This window comes from Protopterus annectens, chromosome 3.part1, assembly GCF_019279795.1.
Source record: "Protopterus annectens isolate FY-2018-M chromosome 3.part1, PAN1.0, whole genome shotgun sequence".
Lineage (NCBI taxonomy): Eukaryota > Metazoa > Chordata > Ceratodontiformes > Protopteridae > Protopterus > Protopterus annectens.
In genome coordinates this window covers 1,915,656,451-1,915,678,715 of record NC_056732.1, presented here as the reverse complement: position 1 = coordinate 1,915,678,715, position 22,265 = coordinate 1,915,656,451, and positions in this window count along the sequence as shown.

Below are 22,265 nucleotides of genomic sequence, written 5' to 3'. Positions count from 1 at the left end.
GGAAAAAAAAGGAAGGATCTTTTCTACAGGGACATTATGTAAAGTTTTACAGAAATGACTCTGGACTCCCACTCCCCAAACAATGTAGATATGTTTAGCTCCTTTAATCCCTATTCATGTGGTTTACAGTTTAGACCTAGAACCCTTTTTATAGAGTTCCAATGAACCTCCTCTATCTTGTGAATTTTGGAGAAGAAATCTATAGAAATGCTCAACATAGGTCCAAAAGTATGTACTAGGTTAATGAACACTGTGGTCTTTTCAAGCCTAACACGCATACCAAATTTCTGACAAGTTCTAATATCCTTGGTAAGTGTAAGCAGGGGCTCAGGAAATTAAACGCTTACAAGCAGGGGTCTGTGAGATGAACCATTCACGGGCTGCCTTTGTCCTTTAGAGACATAGCTACCAAACCAGGAATGAATTTCATATTCCCCATCCAATTGTCCAAGTTGCACTTGAATTGAGTTAGGAAGGAACTCTACTTGACATGGATGAGGAGCCTGTTCCACAGAAGGGGTAGTCTCCGGAAAACATACCTGTCTTTCCAGCAAGTCCTATTTATATCACAGACAGGGTTTAAGTCTTTATAATACGGAATTCTGATGCGGTTTGTTTGGTGGATATGCAAAAGGTACATCAGAGTGGGGTCTGACAATGCAAGGCATAGATCTCCTCCCAACAGCCTGTAGGAAATAGAATACAGGGATATGGCTTTAAGGAGGTCTGCATTAAACATGTTATTTATGCCCTGTATTCTTTTAGTGTGGAACCTCTGTGAACGTTCCAGTTGTTGGATATGCCTGGTTAGGTACACACCAAAGGGGGCACTGCACTCAATGAAAGATCTTATAAATGATGAATACAGTGGAAGAATGACATCCTTGGACCTAGAAGCCATAATTTGTTTATTAGTTGCACGACACGTAATGACTTCCTCACCACTGTAGACACGTGATGGTCAAAGGCTAGATTATTGTCTATGTGCATTCCCATAACCCTGACTACTGGATCGACTCTTGCAGGGGTGTCTGACTTCCCAAAGAACACTGTTATGCACTGAGGAATAGGTCTTTCCACATGCCTATACAAAGGTGTGGAACTTTTAGTTATGTACTCACCATAACTTCAGATGTTTGGGATCCATCTCGCCTACATTCTGACTGATGGGCTCGGAGCCGATCCCTCGGCTCCGACTCGGCACGCTTATGCTATAGAGTGAGGCCTCTAATTGGCTGAGCTATCTTTATCCCAGGATGCACCACCACTAATCCCCCAGATCTTGTTTGTCCGCATTCATGCATACATGCACAGCTTGTTTATATAACATTGTTAGATGTTTCAAGATGAAACAACAGGATTCGGACCTTCTGATATCCTCTGATCTCCAAGGAAGGGGGAAGGAGGGTGGGTTATTAGGAATGTAGGCGAGATGGATCCCAAACATCTGAAGTTATGGTGAGTACATAACTAAAAGATGTTATGTGATCCTATCTTGCCTACATTCTGACTGATGGGACAGCCCCTAGCGCCTAAATCCCGGGTGGCTCATTGGAAAATACTCCTGAGCACTGTGGATCCAAAGATGCTCGTCCTCTAGATGCCACATCTATTTTGTAGTGAGAAATGAAGGTGTGCGGGGAAGACCATGTAGCAGCAGCACAAATGTCACCAATAGCAAGCATAGAATGAAATGGTACCGAAGTAGCCATAGCCCTTGTAGAATGAGCCTTGACAGAGGTGGTAAGCTCTTTGTTAGAATAAATATAAGCTTGAGTAATACAGTCCCTGATCCATTTGGCAATAGTGACCTTTGTGACAGCGTTGCCCAATTTGTTTTCTGCAAAGGATACAAACAACGAATCTCTTTTCCTTGATTGTTAGGTCCTACCTAGATAAAACGTAACTGCCTGTGGACATCTAGTGTGTGGAAAATAAACTCTTTATTGGAGTATTTTGGGAAAAAAACTGGGAGCTCTAACGACTGTTGCAAGCATAAAGTACAACAGACTTTAGGAACAAAAGAAGGATTTGTTCTGAGGGACACCCTGTCTGTATGAAAGACCAGTAACGGGGTTTCACTGACAAAGCCTGAAGTTCTGAAACCCTTCTGGCTGAAGTAATTGCCACTAGAAAGGCTGTCTTCCATGATAGAAACTTTAGATCACAGGTAGCTGCCGTTCAAAGGGAAAGAAGTCAAGGCACGTAATACAATATCGAGATCCCATGGAGGTGCAGGATGAGAAATCGGAGGTCTTAATAGAGCAGCACCTTTCAAGAAGGTCTTACACAACCTGTTGCTCATTAAAGGTGGGTCTATGGATTCATGAAAATTAGAAATCGCTGCCAATTGTACTTTGATGGTAGAGACTGAAGAGCCTTGATTGAAAAGAGAGGTCAGGAATTTGAGTACTTCTGCCACGGGAGTAGAAATGGGGTCCAGGCCCCGGAGTTGAGCCCAAATAGCAAACCTTTTCCATTTGCTAGAATACAGTTTCTTCATAGCAGACTTGTGGGCTGAAGATAATATGTGCACCACATCTGGGTCCAGTGCATGTCTCCTGACTATCATCGGAAGAGGAGGAGCCAGGCACAATTTTAAGGTGTGTAGGGCTGGTGTAGTAGTCCCGACTGATGAATCAGTAGGTCTGGAACCTGGTCCAGGAACCATGGACCTTCCAGAGCATGTTTCTCAAGATAGGGAAACCAGACATGACGAGGCCAGTAAGGAGCAATTAAGATCATCTTGCTCCCTAAGAGAGATGCCTTTTGAATTACCCTGGGGAGGAGAGGAACTGGAGGGAAGGCATAAAGCAGGCCGGTGGGCCAAGGATGGACTAATGCATCCATAGGGCTCTTCCCCGGAGCCGGGTTAGGAGAAAATTCTTTGCACTTCGTGATTCAGAGGAGTCACAAGAGGTCGCAACACGGAACTCCCCATTCGCTGAAAATCTGCCTTGTAACTGTCATATTCAGAGACCATTCGTGAGGAGAGAGGATGGTTCTGCTCAACTTGTCGGCTATGACATTGGACTTGCCCGGTATGTGAGTAGCCACTAGGAAGTGTTTGGTGGAGACTGCCCATTCCCAAACTCTCATCGCTTCTCTGCAAAGAGGATAGGATCTGGTCCCTCCCTGTTTGTTCAGGTACCAGACAACTGACATGTTGTCTGAGTGAACAGCAATCACACCCTGAGGGAGGTAATCGTGAAGGGCTTGAAGGGACAGGAGTACTGCCCTCATTTCTAGGATGTTGATGTGGAGAGGGGTCTCTTTCGGGTGCCATTTGCCTTGGACTGACCTGCCCAGGGAATGCCCCCCCCCCCCGTCTGGGAGGTGTCCGTGGTCAAAGTGGCCGCCGGAGGAGGAAGAACAAAGGGTCGTCCCTGATCCAAGTTGGAGGACACTAGCCACCAGCGAAGGTCCCGTTTGCAAGATTCTGTGATCCGTATGAGATGACTGAGAGGGAGTTCCTGAAAGGACCACTGAGTTGAAAGAAGCCACTGGAGGATTCTCATGTGTAACCTTGCCAAGGGAACTAGCAGAACTGTGGCAGACATCGATCCCAATAGCTGTAGGACCATTCTGGCTGGGGCTTTGGACCTGGGGAGTAAGGCTCGAACCTGATTTTGAATGGTCTGAATTCTGTTTGCAGGTAGATAGACCCGCATCTGGTTTGAATCTATCTCTACCCCTATGAATCCAAGGGAATTGCCCAGTGATATTGTGGCTTGCAGGCTCCGTAGAAGTAGATGCTTGGAGGTGGCAGTTAGGAGCCAGTCGTCTAGGTACGGAAACACCTGGAATCCTAGACTTCTCAAGTGAGCAGTCACTACTGCCAAACATTTGGTGAACACCCTGGGGGCTGTGGTGAGACCAAAGGGCAGTGCGCGGAACTGAAAATGACTGCCTCCTAGGCTGAAGCGCAAGTGTCTCCTGGACGTTTGATGTATTTTGATATGGTAATACGCGTCCTTGAGGTCTATGGAGCACATCCAAACACCTTTCTCCAACAATGGAGAATGGTTTGTAAAGTGACCATTCGGAACTTGGACTTCTTGACTGAACGGTTTAGGTTGCTTAGGTCCAAAATGGGCCTCAAGTCCCCGGTCTTTTTTGGCACCAAAAGAATCTTGAGTAAGTCCCTAATCCGATCTGGTCTCGGGACCGTTGGATGACTCCTTTGCAGCAGCTTTGAAATTTCTGAGGCTGCGGTATCCCGCTGACTGGGTCCGGGATTTTTTGGGGGGCAACAGAATGGAATGGAGTAACCTCCGGCGATGATTCAAAGCACCCATCGGTCCTGAGTGATCCTTCCCAGGCCTTCAGGTGCTTCGACGACCCCGACTGGCTGCGGAGTAGCACAGTGGGCAATCCCTCAGGGACTATGAAAAGCTGAAGAGCCACGAAGGACTCATGGTCTCCAGTGTTGCGAGGGCCTCTGCTGCCTCTGGGATGGCGTCTTCCTGATGAATTTCCTCCTCTGCCTCTGGAGGGGAACCTTCCTGCTGAGAGGGGTAAGACTTCTGAGATCTACGAACCACATCTTCCCTCCTCTTAGCCTTGGGATAAGGCCGAAAGGAGTGGAAAATCGCCCCTATGGCAGTCAGAGTTTTACCTCCTGTTCACAGCGGGTAAGTGTGTCCTTTACCTTGGGCCCAAACAGGAGGACCCATCAAAGGGGCCGGCAAATGAAGACTTGAAGGCCTCCGAAATGACACAGGCAGAGCCAGGCTTGTCTCTGTAGAGCAATGCCTGTACTGCCGCTTACTCGCCTCTTCGCCGCATACTTAAATGAGCCTCATGGACGAGTTCGAATGGATTTACATTGTAGCCAGCTGAGATCCAACCGCCTGGGCCAGCTCCTCAGGCAGGCTACCTAAGAGGGTATCGGATAGCTCCTTAATCAGATCCCTCTGAAATCTCAGAAAAGGCCAGGTAGTTCAAAGACCTCAGAGTAAAGGCCGCTGAACTATGGGTGCGCTTACCGCATCGATCCATGCTCCTAGACTCCTTATTAGGAGGATGGACGGACGAGAAGCCTCTGCTACATCTTGCTGGGTAGCGGATGCCACCACCATAGCATCCACAGCCACACCTTTCGTAGGAACTCTCTATCTGGGGCGCCAGAGAAATTTGTTTGGACGAGCGGGCACCGGTTCCACAGAGTCTGGTGTTCCTACGCCTTCGACAGATCAAATCCAAGAGCTCGTCAAGGGCGGAGACACCCAGGAGGCGGAGGGCTGAGCCCCAAGGCCTTCAGGAACACCGACTCATCAGCAGAGGGAGGTTTGGACTGCCAGCCGCCGTTGTTTTAGGGCTTCCAGGATGTCTGCAAAGGAGACATCATCCGAGGACGACTTGGGGGACCCTCTGCATCATCAAGATCGTGTCAGATGTCAAAGACTCGTCAGGGGAGTCAACGTGCTTCCTCTTGCATCGTTTCTTCCTGGGTGGTTCTTCCAAGTGGCTTCAGAAGGACCTCCAGGAGGGGGAGAAACCCTAGTGGGGGTAACCTGAGGCCCAGGGGCTCCGCTGTCTACGGACAGGGTACTGCCAACGACCCAGTCTCCAAATGTAGGGAAGGAGCTGGGGAAACTGTGGAGGTAGCCAATGAAGATTTGGCTAGAGCACTCCTCATAGCCCTGAAGGCGGGACCACCAGAATCCTGGGAGGGTCCCCTCCGTAGCCACGACAGTGGACGGTACTCCCGCCGGCACACCAAGAGGGAGACTTGGGACCAAAGCATCAATCCCAAGCCTCCCCAGGGCCAAGGAAGAAGTCCATGCACTGAACTCCGACCCAAGAGCCGGAGTCGGAGCAAGGGTCAGGCCTGACCCTAACACCTCCACTGGTTCCACCAGCACCTGCTCCAACGGTGCCGGCTGTTGGAGGAGGAAGTAGTAGGAGTGGACCATCGGCCCGGCCAAAAGGGCTGGAGCCGAAACCATCTTTGGAACACCGGAGACTGGAAGAGTCGAAGTCGCACCCTGTCGATGTCCGAATCAGACATCTTGGATGATCTCGAGGATAACGATCGGGCCCGAACCGATTTCTCCATCGGCTCCGAAGGGCTCGGGGACCAGCTCAAATGACTCAACAATTATCGGCCCGAGGAAACCTTCAAGGAAATTTCCTCGGTGCCGATAAGGACTTCGCCCGAGGGGAGTGTCTGAGCCGATGATTCTTATCGGCTCCAATATCAGTGGAGCCGATGAGGGTGACTCGCCTCGATGCCCCAGACCTCGGCTCAAACCAGAGGAGTCGGGCTGGAGGCATCGAGGCAGACTGCCCGACCTCGGCTCAAGTCCGTGGAGCCGATGGAGAAGTCTGCTTAGTTTTCTTAGCCGGTTCCGACTGACTGGTCGGAGCCGCACTTTCCTCTTTTTAGAAGGAGACGGAGAGGAAGATAAAGCCTCCTCGAAGGAAGGCTTGATTAATCCTTTGAGGATTAATTTGTTTTTCCTCTCCTGGAGGACTCTGGAGGAAAACGCATGGCATACACTGCACGATTCCTGCAGATGTTTGGCGCCAAGATAGACGACGAGGAGTGGTCGTCCGCTATGGACATTTTGAACCCACACCTCGTGCACTTTTTAAACCCTGAGGGTTTATGCTCTTTAGACATAATCCTACAAAAAAAAGCAGACAACAGTAAACTTAAGGGTTTGACACACAGGAACAAATATGTATGCCACTAACTCAGAAATATTTAAACTGAAGAAAATTTTTTTTTTTTTTTTTTTTTTTTTACACACACAGAATGTGAGAAAGAGAAAGGGGAAACAAGGAGGGTCAAGACCCTCTAACTCAAACGGGTACTTGACCCACACACAACCACTAAGAAGTAGTAACCACAGGGGAAGGCCCCTCTAACTTAAACGGAACCTTCTCTGACAGGAAATTATACTAAAATTTCAATCAAACTGCTAGAAACACACTCGTACACAAAGAATAGCCGTTAAAACAGCTTTTGGGTTTAAATGAAGCAAATACTGACAGGAAAAAAGCCTAATAAATAGTACTTAGCCCAGCCAATGTTGAGACCACGTCTAAGCTTGTTAGCGGCAAACGAGATCTGGGGGATTAGTGGTGGTGCATCCTGGGATAAAGATAGCTCAGCCAATTAGAGGCCTCGCTCTATAGCAGCAAGAGTCGGAGCCGAGGGATCGGCTCCGAGCCCATCAGTCAGAATGTAGGCGAGATAGGGTCACATAACATATTTAATTACATTAGAAGTTCACAAACCTAATTTTCTGCCACAGAATATCAGTTCTTTTGTACAAGGCCAACAAAAGTATGCTAGGACCAAAACAAACTTATACCACCATTATTTCTTGTTTCTTGATTTTTCTATATGAGCAATTTTATGAAATAATCAGTTTAAGTTGCTTGACCTAAGTTTTCCACTATGTCACTCATCAAGAATACTTGTAAATGATGAAAACTCGTAGCAATGCAGTGAAATGCATTTATCAGCATTCCTTAGGATTCACAATCATTCCGCTTGATTTTGCTACACTTTGTCTGAGCTGCAAAAACAATTCCAGATACAATCATACATTATTCTTGAAACTTTGAGAATAATGTGACATAGTTCCTTACTAAGAAGTTGGTGACATTTATAATATTTACAATAAATTCTTGACAACAAACAAGCAAACAAACTGGTTGACTATCAAAGTTAGGTGAGTATCTTTTCAGTGGCCTGCATCTATAATCAATGCATCACAGCGGTTTCTTACTTGCATAGCCCAGATTTCCAAACTGGCAAGCCATCATATTTTCTAATTTAATAATCTAACAAGAAATTGTATTTCTATATTAGAAAGCTATTCTCAGCATTTTGCATTTAGCAAGCTAGATTAAAAGCAGACAGCTTTCGAGATCATCTATGTTTTTAAAATACACAAAAGAAATGGTGGTAAAATAATTCAAGGAGTCCCTGTTAGTTTTGAACTACTAACATAGGGATGCAACATGAAACCTTCATTCTGTCAAAACTGGGGGTGAAGGCAAAGCTATTAGAAATGAATGTGTTACAACAAATAATGAACTCTTAAGTCTGTGTGTTACTATACAAAAGCATCACCCTGGGGAAGGCAGAAACATGAACATAGCCTGCTTTGACCTACCACAGATGTGTTATTATAAAATAACACATACTGTGATTTGCCTTAATATTTATTTGTTTAGAACAAGTAATTTTAATTACAAAAGTTATTGGCGATAGAAATCCTTTGTCTTTCTGACAGGCGTTAATATTTAGTAGAATGCAAAGGAAAATGCATCTAAGAAGACAAAACTGAGCCTCACTGATTTCCTGCCCAATTTAATGTTTTAATGTATAAATACAGCAATAAATATTAACACTCCGAAAACCGTGTGTACATGCTGGAAGGCTAAATTATAGTGCAGTCTTTATAATATATTCCCAAAATATGCCCATTTTATTCTTCAAGCAAACGAAGGCATTCAGTTGTTTTCAAGCACAAGGGGTCTTTCTTTGACTTTATGAAACAAATCAAAGTAGTTAAGAGGTAATAATATAATACATTTACTAGATTTTAAATCAATGAGTGGGTACTTAATTTGTACCACATGGACATATTAACATTCTACTGCCTGATTTATATATAAATATCTTTATTAATGTCATTTTCTTCCCTATAAAATCACACCAGGGCTTTAGTAGATTTTCCAGCTATAATACACAAGTAGATATTGTACTTCAGTTACCTAGAAACAATTATTTACTACATGCATTCCAATGAAACAAGTAAAAGCAATTTATTGTACACTTACTAGTGTTACAAGTGTAATGCCAATTTTTAGACTGACTTTTACATTTTGTCGAAAAACTACTACACAGAGGGAATGGTGAGCATTCCCTATAGCTGGAAAGCATCAGTTTCTATGAGACTACCAAACAACCCCATGACATATTAAAAGCAGAGTTAGTCATTTTCTGGTTCACATAGCCACAGGATGATATTCATAAATGTTTGCTATATCATAACAAAACTCATTGCTCACTTTGGCAAAGCCATGCAACTCAGCAAAAATGGGATTCAGAGACATGCATAATTATGACGACAGAGAACCCCATTAAATTCTCTAGCAAACTTCTGTGAATTGCCAATCTGAATAGATGGAACACATGTGAAGAAGTTATTTCTTACCATAATGTTCCATCTGTGTTGTTGATCTTGGTTCATTCATTAATGATGGGTTATCGGTTCCGTCCTCGGAACCGAGCCGGCCATATATCAAGCTCGCGTCAGCCAAAAACTCTCGAGCCAAGGTCCTGCCCAGAATGCTATATTCCCTGTTACCTCAGATCGAGTTTGCAAGTTGATAGACAAAAGTAGAGACTACCTCTGGTCATAACAGACCTACAATAAAGGAGTATAAGAGATAACCAGGAACCGCCGGAGGGGGACGGAGGGTGGGGTGTAATGAATGAATGAAGATCAACAACACAGATGGAACTTTATGGTAAGACATAACTTCTTTAATCTGATGTTGTTAATCTTCGTTCATTCTTTACTGATGGGGCAGAGTCCCCAGCTACCTGTATCCCTGGGTGGCCCTCATGGAAGGACATTCCTAAGCACCATGGAGCCAAAAGAAGCTCTACCTCTGGAGGCCAAATCCAATTTGTAATGAAGAATAAAGGTATAAGGTTTGGCCCAAGTCGCAGCTGAGCAAATATCATTGAGGGAAGCCTTAGCATGAAAAGCTAGTGAAGTTGCCATAAACCTTGTAGAATGTGCTTTCACTCTGTGAGGCAAGGTGACATTATTCTAGGTGTAGATAAAGGTAATGCAATTTCTCAACCACGAAGCCAATGTAACTTTTGAGATGGGATGTTCTAGTCGTGGTGCAGAAAAAGTCAGAAATAGTAGGTCTGATTTACGGGTAGATTTTGTTCTGTCCACATAAAATCGTATTTTCCTGTGAACATCCAAGGAGTGCAGGCAATACTCTCCCCTGTTAGTGTTTAGGAAAAAATATTGGAAGATCAATAGATTGGTTGATAGACCACTCTGACACCACTTTTGGTAAAAAGGAAGAATTAGTTCTCAGTGATACCCTATCCTTATGGAAGATAAGACAGAGTGGTTTGATGCATAAGGCTTGAAGTTCTGATAAGCGTCTGGCCGATGTGATTGCAATTAGAAACAGTTTTCCATGAGAGATATTTTAAATCACATGAAGGCACAAGTTCAAACGGGGGAGCTGTTAGGGCTTGCAGGACCAAGGCCAAATCCCAAGGTTGTACTGGTTCTCTAAAGGGAGGTTTTAGGTGAAGAACTCCCTTCAAGAAAGTTTTACAGAGTCTATGTGACATGAGTGAAGAATCCTGAAAACCAACGTGGAAATTCGAAACGTAAGGTAAATGCACACAAATAGTAGAGGTAGACACCTCAGAGTGGAAAAGGTGTGATAAGTAATCCAAAACCACCGAAACTGGGACTGACAAGGGGTCTAACTGTTTATTCGCTGCCCATAGAGAAAACCTTTTCCATTTATTGAGACAGATTAGTCTGGTGGATGATTTATGAGATGGAATAAGAATATTGCACACTGGGGATGAGAGGTTTTCCTGCCTGGCAATCATTGGAAGTGGAGAAACCAAGCTGTCAGCTTCAGGGTTGTTAGACTGGGGTGAGTCAGATCCTGAGGATGGGAGATCAACATTGGGGATGGATTGGGGATTCACGATTGATCTAGCAGGTGAGGCCAGAGAAAGGGGAACCAGACTTGTCGAGGCCAATTTGGAGCAATGAGGATCGCTTTGCTTTTCAACTGCCGTGCTTTCTTCAGAAACTGGGAGATGAGGGGGAGAGGAGGATAAGCATAAAGTAGACCCGAGGGCCAAGCGTGGACTACAGCGTCTCTCGCTGACTGTCCCCGAGGGGGGATCAGGGTAAAATAGTTGCTACACTTGAAGTTGATTGGGGAGGCGAATAGATTGCAGCAAGGCTGGCCCCAGCAGTTGAAGATTTTTGCCGCTATCACAGGGTTGAGGGATCACTTGTGAGGTTGTAGAATACACCTGCTCAATTTGTCAGCTATCACGCTGGAGCTCCCGGGAATGTGCGTTGCAATCAGAAAGCGGTTGGAAGCTATCGCCCACTGCCATATTCTCAAGGCCTCTCGGCATAATGGGTAAGATCTGGTGCCCCCTTGCTTGTTGATGTACCAGACTAATGACATGTTGTCTGATTGGATCGCAATGGTCCATGACGGAAGGATGGAATGAAATGCTTGCAACACTAGTAGCACTATCCTCAGTTCCAGGACATTGATATGCAAAAGGGCCTCTGTCTCCGACCAGGTGCCTTGGACCGAGTTTCCCTGACTTGCTCCCCCCACCCCATCAGGGAGGAGTCCATGGTCACCCTAGCTTTCGGCTGAAGGGGTGAGACCATTGTTGGGGTTGGGGATTTTGAGACATCCACCACAGTAAATCTTGCTTGCATCTCTGAGTTACACTTATCTGAAAAGACAAAGGATGTTGTAGAGGGTACCACTGAGTGAGAAGTAACCACTGAAGGACCCTCATGTGGAATCTGGCTAGAGGAGCAATGGTGATCGAGGCTGCTATTGACCCCAAGAGTTGGAGTATAGATCAAGCGGGAGATTTGTGGTGACAGAGCAGCGGTTGAACCTGTTGCCTTATTCTTTGAAGCCTGTGGTCCGAAGAGATGCTGTGCAATTTCTCGTGTCCAACAGTACTCTGATGAATTCCAAAGACTGGGCTGGGGTCATGTTGGACTTCTCCCAGTTTATAGTAATTCCCAGACATTATGCTGTGAGGAGCGTGTAGTGCAGGGCTTCTTCCAGTAGATAGAAACCACAATGCCACAAACTCCTGTAACTCCAAACTGCAAGACAACTCTGACCACTAATAAATTTCACCGACTGTGAAAAAAGAACCACTCAATAGAACAAATATTTACTCTCTCTGCTTCTTCCAGTAGATGCTTGGTGGGGGAGGTGAGGAGCCAGTCATCTAGATATGGAAACACCTGGAATCTTTGAAGTCGCAAGTGAGCGATAACCACTGCCATGCATTTGGTGAACACTCTGGGGGCTGTAGAGAGACCAAAGGGCAGTGTTCGAAATTGGTAATGACTGGCTCCTATGCGGAAGCGGAGGTATCTTCTTGAGCTTTGTCCATTTTTATGTGGTAATACGCATCTTGAAGATCTGCAGAGCACATCCAATTGTCTTTTTCCAAAAGAGGAAGGATAGACTGAACCATGACCATCTGGAATTTCTCTGTTTTTACAAATGTGTTCAGTGTGCTGAGATCCAGAATTGGTCTCCAGTCCCCTGTCTTTTTTGGCACTAAAAAGAACCTCGAGTAAAAAACAGATCCTATCTGGTCTGCGGGGACCGTTCGGATGACTCTTTTTGTAACAGCTTTTGGATTTTGTGTGCTGCTGCTTCCCTCTGACTGAGTGGAACGTCGGGCAATACTCTGGATGAGGTTGGAGAAAGATGGAAGGGGATACGATAGCCTCTGGATATTATCTGTTGCACCCAAGAGTTAGTGGTTATGTTTTGCCAGGCAGCGGGGTACAAGGAAAAATGACCCCCGACCACTTCCAGAGGTGAGCAGTCGGGTAACGCTTCAAGAGCACTGATAGGGTTGGCCAGAGAAAGAATCTCTAGAACTCTGGCTTCACAGACCTCCTCTGCCCCTAAAGGGGCATCTTCCATTGGAGTTTCCACCTCTGCATCTAGGGGAGAACTCGGCAATGTGCATCATGGAAAGAGCACTGTGATTTCCTGTGCCACATCTTCCTGCTCCTCTGAATTCTGGAGTAGAATCATTGAAGAGTGGAGTGTCTGACACCAACGGCAGATAGGGTCTTGCCATCTTGTTTGCACCTTGCCAGCGTCTCTTTAACTTTAGGGCCAAACAAAGAAGCAGCAGTTCATGAAGGAAGCCTTAAAGGAGTCCGCAAAGCTGCAAAGGCGCATCCAGGGATGTTGTCTGGTGACTATACCCACGACTGACACTCTAGCCGCTCCTTCCATTGTGTGATAAATAAGACACATGTAAAAATTGGAAATGGACTCTAGGGTGGCTATCTGAAAAGCTACATTGTCACAGACCTCATCAGAAACAGCTCCTGCCAAGGTTTCAGAGAGTTGGTTGATAAGATCCCTCTGGAGCCTCGTATAGTGTGCCAAATAATTCAAAGACCTTACAGCGAAGGTCGATGAAGTAAATACACACTTTCCTAGTCTGCCTATCACCCAGGACTCCTTGTTGGGTGGATGGACAGTTTGGCTCTTTTCTGCCAAATCTTTCTTAGTTGCAGCCACCACCACCATGGCATCTAATGGAAGACCTTGTGACCAATGGGGATGCTCGGCTAGGCCAATATGATTTTTTCAGGCCTCCACGGTATCGCTTCCAGGGTATCAGGAGCCTTCCATGCGCGCTGGATGATGAGCTGAACAAGCTCATTGGCCAGCAGGGTAACCCGGGAGGTAGGGGGCCAGGCACAAAAGGCCTGCAGGAAGACTAATTCCTCAGAGGAAGGATTAGAGGACTTACAGTCACCTCTCTAAGGATCTCGAGGATGTCACCAAAGGACACCTCATCAGAGGATGACCATGGGGACACTTCCCCGTCATCAAAGTCCATATCTTCGGTCAAAGACTCCTCAGTGGAGTCTATCGGCTTCCTCTTGCACGAAGCTTTGCGGGGTACTCCCTCAGTGGGAGGTTCTGGGGAAGACTGCAAAGAGGGGGTCTCCTGAGGGGGAAAAACCTGAGGTTCTTGTGCCTGGCATCCGGTGGTTGTGGCTTGTGAGAGTTACAGCCCAGAGGGGGGAGAGGACTCCGACATGTGGGGTTTGCCAGCGGATGCAAGCTCCCTTTCCATGGCCTAGAAGGCCAGCCTGCCCAAGGAGGGATGGGAGCTGGGAACCGAGCACGACAACCTTGGAACCGGGGTCACACCCCACCCTGACGAGCCGATGCCCAGACCAGGAGCCTCAAGAGGACTGTGAAGCATGAGATAAGGAGGATTCCTGGAGGGTGCCATAGAAAAAATTTGGCGTGGAACCAAGAATCCCTCCCCCATGGCACATCCACTGGCCTGAGAAAAGCCGATGCCCAGTGCACTGAGGGCCACAAGGACAACTCCAGCTCCAAAGTGAGATCCACTATTGGGGTCGGAGGGAGGGAAGCTGCTGTCGGAGTAATGGGCTTTGATACTTGGGTGGAAGTCGAAGGAGGAGTGTAAGATAGGGTAGGAGAATAATACAAGAAACTATTTGAAAAATGTTAAAGTAGAAACTATATATAAACATTCAAAAAATTATACACTTAGCTGAAGAGAGTGGCTTGACACGGCTGTACAGCAATGCGGCAAGTGAGATCTGAGGTAACAGGGAGCAGAGCATTCTGGGTAGGACCTTGGCTTGAGAGTTTTTGGCTGACGCAAGCTTGCCACCCCTATAGTGCCTTTTTTAGGCAAGGTTCAAATGACAAATTCACCACTGTAACAGGAACAGGCAAGAAAAAACTGAGGGTGATGCTACTCAATGCTAGAAGTCTAAATCTCAAAATACACTCACTCGAGGCACTCCTTAAAATGGAGAACATTGATATCTGTGCAGTGACTGAGACCTGGTTCAAGGCTCCAGAGAGCACCCCTGCACTACAAGGCTATAACTCATAACACACTTTTTGGCCATGTAACCTGGACCGGAATACCAAAGGCTGAGGTTTGTCCATATTCATTAAGGATATCCACACCTCCAGCTAGTTGCTCAACATAATGCAGCCGAGGTTATCCAAGTGCAACTAACTCTGGGTAAAACTGCAATCCAAATTGTAGCTTGCTACAGGATCACCCACCATGCCCCAGGATTCCCATTCCTCTTTTCTTGATGTACTGGAAAATATTAGGGTTCAACCAAACACCCTAATAATGGGCGATTTCAACTACCCCACTATTAACTGGGAAAACTACTCATGTACCAACTCCTTCTCTCAAAGCTTTCTGGAATTCATAAACTCTAATCCCCTGGATCAACTTATCCACACCCCCACCAGGGGCAACAATATCCTAGATCTAGTCATTACCAACATGAGTGACCGGTGTTTCACACCTGAAGTCAACACCTCATTGGTCCAATCCGACCATAAGCTGATTACCCTAGATATCCACATCCTGCCCCCACCCCCCCATTAAGGAAACCATGGTAAAAAATTTCTCCAAAGCCAACTTCATGCTTCGCAAGACAGAAGTGGTGAACTTCATGACACCCATGCAGATGGACAATACAGTTACGACTACTGAATCCTACACAATTGTACTTTATAAGCACTTACATGAGTGCATGGATCGTGCTATCTCAAACAGAACCAAGATGCTATCCTCCAAAAAAAGGAAGCCAATCTGGTGGTCCCCTGCCATAAACAAACTGTACAACAGAAGGAAGAAACTGTTGTAAAAGAGAGTAAAATCCCACGAGTGGAGGAGCTCCCTGGTCAGCCTCAATAAGAAGCTGCGATCTCTGATACAATCCTCCAAAGCTAGTTACGAAAACAAAATTGCCACTGATTCTAAAGACAACCACAAAGCATTCTATAGCTATGTCAAGAATCTCAATGGCAACACTCAGATCTGCTCTGAGTTACAGCACAATGGCACTAAATATACAGACCCAACTGATATTGCCAACATCCTGGCAGACAGGTTCAGTGCTAACTTTACCCCCCCCCCCTCACCCCCTAAAGAGCCCATCTCTATACCGGAAGAATGTAAAGTTCCTGTAATCACGGCTGCACAGGTAAAAAACATACTCTCCAGAGCCAAGAACACAGCATCCATGGGACCAGACAACTTCCCAGGCTGCGTTCTACATGAACTACAGAATGAACTGGCACCCCACCTAAGTAGCATGTTCAAACATAGCCTCACCTCAGGCTTTGTGCCTGCTGAATGGCGCGTGGCAACGGTTATCCCACTCCACAAAGGGGGAGCCACCACAGACCCCTGGAACTACCGTGCCATTAGCCTGATGAGCCTGGTCTGCAAGGCCATGGAATGTATCATCATGGAACTTAAAGACATTGGTAATCTCCAAACTCTGGACCCCACCCAGTTCGGGTTTGTATAAGGCAGATCATGTCTCCTAAACCTGATAGACTTCTTTGAATCAGTCACCAAAGCCGTAGACAAGGGTAAGGTGGTTCACACAGCCTAACTAGATCTTGCCAAGGCTTTCAACACCATCCCCCCACTCTGGAATTATAAATAAACTCACTAAACTAGGTATAAATCCCTATGTCACAAGATGGGTTGCCAACTGGCTCACTGACAGAACCCACACTGTGAAAGTAGCAGACTCCAAATCTGACTTCAGACCAGTGACAAGTGGAGTACCACAGGGTTCAGTCCTGGGTCCTGACCTTTTTGGTACCTACTTGTCTGAAGTACAGGCTAACACAGAAGGTCTTTGGCTAACGAAGTTCGCAGATGACTGCAAACTAGGAGCCATAATTGAAACTCCTAACGATGTGGACATCCCACAAAAGGGCCTCACTGAGACAGATGACTGGTGTCAAAGCCATGGCCTCAAGCTCAGTGCCAAAAAGTGCATTGTCATCTCCTTTGGTAAAAACTCTGTACCCATGAACTACAACATAGGCGGTAGTCTACTTAACACCGAAAGTGTGATAAGAGACCTTGGGACACAGGTGGACAGTAGTTTCTCCTTTGATAATCACATCACCACAGTAGTCAGGAAATCCTTCTACGTGGCGCACCTCATCACAAAAGGTTTCTCATCCAGAAAAAAAGAGGTCATTGTTCCCCTCTACTCATCACTCATTAGGCCCATTATAGGGTACAACGCCCCTTTTGGTATGTACCTCACAAGACATCTACAACAACTGGAAAGGCCGCAGAAATACCTCACAAAGAGGATTACCGGCTTCAAACAGATGCCCTACGGACACCATCTCAAAAAATTCCAGCTTTACTCCATCGCATATCGCCTACTCAGAGGTGATCTCTGCCTAACATACAAAGCTATGTCAAACCCAGAGCTGTTGGACATGCTCCACTTAAAGAAATCCCAATCCCTCCGAGCTACACACTCTAGGGACCTAAACCTTGTCACCACAATAAACAGAATATTCCGGAGGGATAGATTCCTGTCCCAGAGACTTCCCATACTCTGGAACAAATTACCTATCTATATCAAACAAAGCTCCTCATTAGCACTCTTCAAGAAAAATCTTGATGATTGGATGGGAAATAGGAAATTCACCCTGGGGATCACCTCTGTGGCTCTGCTCGACAGTGGCACAGGAAAATAATTTTCTTGGGTGGCAAAAGCCAGGGTACCTTTTTGGCTGGGCTTGTATAGGCCCCAGGGCCGATAGCCTAGTACCTACCTATGAACCTATATATGGCCAGCTCGGTTCGGAGGACAGAACTGATAACCCATCAGTAAGGAATGAACGAAGATTAACTACATCAGATTCAATTTTCCACTGAAGAGACGAATAGTGCAGTGCTGTGTTAACACAGTCTGCCCATTTTGAGAAAACATACTATGGTGCACTGTGAATTCCCCACTGAACTCAGCGGGTGCAACATGGATAAAAGTCAGGCATACTTCCTCTGCTCTGCACAGATAAGTAGTATGGCCTTCTATGAATCACTATTCTACTCAAACTCCAAACTGGTAAAGTCATCTATGATATATATGGGTCTAATTTACACATGTTGAGCCCGAGAGTGCTGTATTTGCATACAACTCTTAAATATTTAGCAATCCACATGCTGTTTACTTATATATTCATATAGGAAACTTTGCTAAATCACTTTTTGCATGCAAGACACACAATGTGATTTTTGTGTAGTAAGCAAGCATACCACCAATACACTCATCACAATTTCATTAAAGGATGACAAATTAAGTTTTCTTTACTGGTTATATTCAAAGATAACTTCCTGGAAATCAGTGCAATAAATAAGTAAAACCATCACCGGGAACACTTAGAATTATAAAAACCCAGCCTAGTGTTAATTTTAAGCACTTTTTTTGAGACTTCTTCAGAAACCAGCAATAAACATACCCTATAAATAAGCATGAGTACTGATCATGTGATCACCGCGGTGGTGCTGTGGTAGCATTGTCGCCTCACAGTAAGACGTTGTCCTGTTCGATTCTCAGCTAAAGCGTCTTCTGTGTGGAGACATGCGTGAATGGGCGTACCTTCATTGAAGGTTGTGCGTCAGGGCTGGCAACTCGGCACATAAAAATCTACTGCCAATCATTAGCAGACCGGACTTCCACTGTGGAGACCCCTAACTGGGAAAAGCCGAAAGACACAACAACAACAACTGATCATGTGCTCAAAGACATCTAATTACATCATGACTTTTTTTTCAGTTGAGTTAAACATGCAAAAAATTATAGTAAATAGTTGTAGAAATAGTAAGAATGCAATTGTTCAGTAGGCTTTGTTAAAGGTAACCACTGAATAAATGATTAAATGAACAAACAAGTAAAATAAATGCAAACCGAAAGCAAAGATGTCTGTATTTGAACACAAGTGTTTTTGGCCACCAATTCTAGCTGTGAAATAGTGATGATAGTGAATTCATCTTATCTTAAGGCTCTTAAGTTTTAGTAAGCCCTTAATACTCAGATAGCCATGGAGCTAGGCAGCTGACCTGCATTTAGTTTGATCTGCTATTGTAGATCCTCCTGTTTGAGCAGGTATCTCTACACCACCATTTCTAAGGTTCTCAGCAATTGACTCAGTTACAAAGAACACAAACCTCTTAAAACTAGTACACATGAAACTATTCATAATGACCCTATCATTCTTATCTGTGCGAGTTTCAATACTATGAAACAGTTACACTTAAAACCAAATCAAAAACAAAGTGATTTTTGTAAAAAGCTAAGCCCCTCTAACCACCCCCCCATGTGGAGGAACCCCGCCACAACCTACAATATATCCTAACCCCACTATCACACAGAGGAGTAAAGGCCAAGTTCATAGTTCAGTAAAAGGGGTTTTCAGCACAACTGTTTCACAGTATTAGCACTGATTCATAGGTTCATAGGTTCATACTAGGCTATCTGCCCAAGAGCATTTATAAGCCTAGCCCATAGTTATGTGGCTTTCGCCACCCCTTTAGTTTGAATAAAAACTATGCCTATCATTTTTCTGTGCCTCTGTCAAGCAGTGACACTGAAGTAATCCCTGGGGTATATCTGCGATCTCCCATCCATTGGTCAAGATTCCTCTTGAACAAGGCCAGCGAGGTGCTCTGCCTCACATGTACCGGGATTTTTTTCCACAGCATAGGGAGTCTCTGGGTGATGAATCTGTCCCTCCAGTACGTTCTATTTATAACCGTGTCAAGGTTTAAGTCTCCGCCTGTGGTTCTGAGGGATCTAGATTTTTGAGGTGAAGCATATTCATCAAATCTGGGTTTGACATGGCCTTATATGTCAGGCACAGGTCACCTCTGAGCAAGCGGTATGAGACTGAATAGAGCTGGAGTTCTTTCAGTCGGGCAGCATAAGACATATTTTGAGACCCTTTATCCTTTTGGTGAGGAACTTTTGGGGCCTTTCAAGCTGCAGCAGGTGTCTGGTCAGATACATTCCAACGGGCATTGTACTCAATCATAGGTCTAATGAGTGATGAGTACAGGGGACGATGACCTCCTTGATCTAGATGTGAATCCCTTCATGATCAGGTGGGCGATATAGAAGGTTTTCCTAACTACTTTAGCAACATGAGTGTCAAAAAGGCTACTGTCAACTTGGGTCCCCAGATCCCTGATGACTTTTCTGTGCTCAATGGATTGCCACCTATATGGTAGCTAGGGGTAACGTTGTTTTTCCCGAAGGGTATGACTATGCATTTTGGCGTTTAACTTCAGGCCATGGCTCTGGCACCAGTTATCGGTTTCTGTGAGGCCCTTCTGGAGGATATCTGTGTCAGATGTGTTTTCGACTATAGCGCCAGTTTGCAGTCATCTGCAAACTTTGTCAGCCATAACCCTCCTGTGTTTGCTTGTACTTCAGAAAAGTAGATGCCGAACAAGAGTGGACCCAGGACTGAGCTGTGGGACACCACTTGACAGGCTTTGAGTCTGACATGGCTCCAGCAACTCTGACCCTGTGGGTTCTGTCACTTAGCCAGTTTGCAACCCATCTTGTGATGTATGGGTTTACATTCAAGCTGATGAGTTTTTCGATGATACCTGAGTGGAGTATTGTGTCGAAGGCCTTTGCCAGGTCGAGGTAGGCTGTATGGACTGCCTTTCCCTCATCAATGGCCTTGGTGACTGTCTCGAAAAAGTCAACCAAGTTTAAGAGGCAGGATCTGCCTTTGACAAAGCCAAACTGGGTTGGATCCAAAGTCTGCAAGTTCCCTATGTCTTTATTTATGAGTTCCATTATGATCCTCTCCATGGCTTTGCAGATATCAGATAGTTGTATTCCGTCTACAGACAATATTATTCAACTTAGTCTTAACAGCATAAGCAGAAGAAAAACCTTTCTTACCCAAAGCCTTGTTAAAATGTTGTCTAAAGTAAGGGTCTCAACATTAAAAAAACAGAAGGGTAAAGCAGTTGATTGCAATTAGAGGCTTGATGCAAGTGGAGAAAGTGACTTCAGTAGATAAACAGAGTTATGAGGTAGCAGATTTTATTGATTACAGTTTGTGCAGTGCTTCTGTTTTGGTTAGAACTAAATGCTACAACTATATTTTACCAGAATTTTGTTTTTTTCAGTTGTAACTTGTTCTGGTTCAAATGTTATGATATGGAGCAGCCAAAGTGGTGGGATCAAATCCAGTGGTATGCTGCACTGAAATGCCCTTTGACAAAAAAGCTGTCTTAGGTCCAGTTTGCATCTGACTACCCTAATGGCATTGCCAGAGTGTGCTCTAATGAAGTTTCAATGGAGGACTGATATATAGTCTTTTTGTATACACAGGCATCAAATGCAGGGGTTAACATAGCTTCACCATCACAGACTAATATTTTACACAATCCTGACTTTCCTTTAGGGTTATATGTTTTTGGCTCAAGGTGGGCAATGCAGTACTGGTTCAAAATGTATCTTCGCTGTATTATCATGATGAAAGAAATAAAAATCAAATATATTTCACCAGACAAAGCAATGTTTCTATTACAGTGAATGCATTATGGTCAAAACGTCATGTGTGAGGTCAGGACTGTGCTGCAATGAAATCTCAAAGGGTAGAATAGCACAAAATTGCATAGTGTAGCTCAGTGTCCCAAGGAAAAGTATATAACATTTTATCCATAACTTCCAAGAGGTTTGAGATACCATCTCATAGTCATATGAAGGCACTGTTGCTTTTATTGTCAAAGTACAGCACAGTACATAATACAAGGATTCCACTGAAGGGTATGTGACATCTGTTCACACTGGGCTAAGCAGAAATGAATGAGTTGTCATTAAAACAAAAATGAAAGTCTTATCTATTTGAACAGGAAAAAAGTTATGTACTCACCATAACGTTCCATCTGAGTTGTTGCTTTTCATTTGTCTTCAACCTGTGGGAACACAGATCCGGTATGGATCTGACTTGGCTGCATTTTCCAGCATCGGATCCAAGCTCCAAGCTCCTCCCCTATCCATAATACCCCTGTCTCCCTCCTCTCATCAGATCAAGTTTGCTGCAGAGAGTAACACCCCAACCTAACCATATGCTTAAAACCCTGGCATTAGCACCCATTCACTCAATAATGAAAAAGGGCTTGCCAAAGTAGGGGCTATGCCTCTTCCGTCCACAACACAGCCCTCATAAGGCAGGAGGGAGGGATGGTTGAAGACAAATGAAAAGCAACAACTCGGATGGAACATTATGGTAAGTACATAACTTTTTTATCTGAAGTTGCTGTTTTCATTTGATCTTCAACCTGTGGGACAGAGTCCCCAGCTACGAAATAGCCCTGGGAGGTCCTCATAGAAGGATGTTCCAGAGCACGACTGCCAAAAGGTGCCCTGTATCTGGAAAGGAGATCCAATTTGTAATGAGACATTAATGTATGTGATGACACCCAAAGTAGCTGCAGAACAAATGTCATCTAAGGAAACCCTAGACCAAAAGGCAGCAGAAGTAGCTACAAACCTGGTAGAATGCACCCTGACATGACCTGATGGGGATACTCCTTTGGCTCAATAGGCCAATGCAATGCACTCAGAGATCCA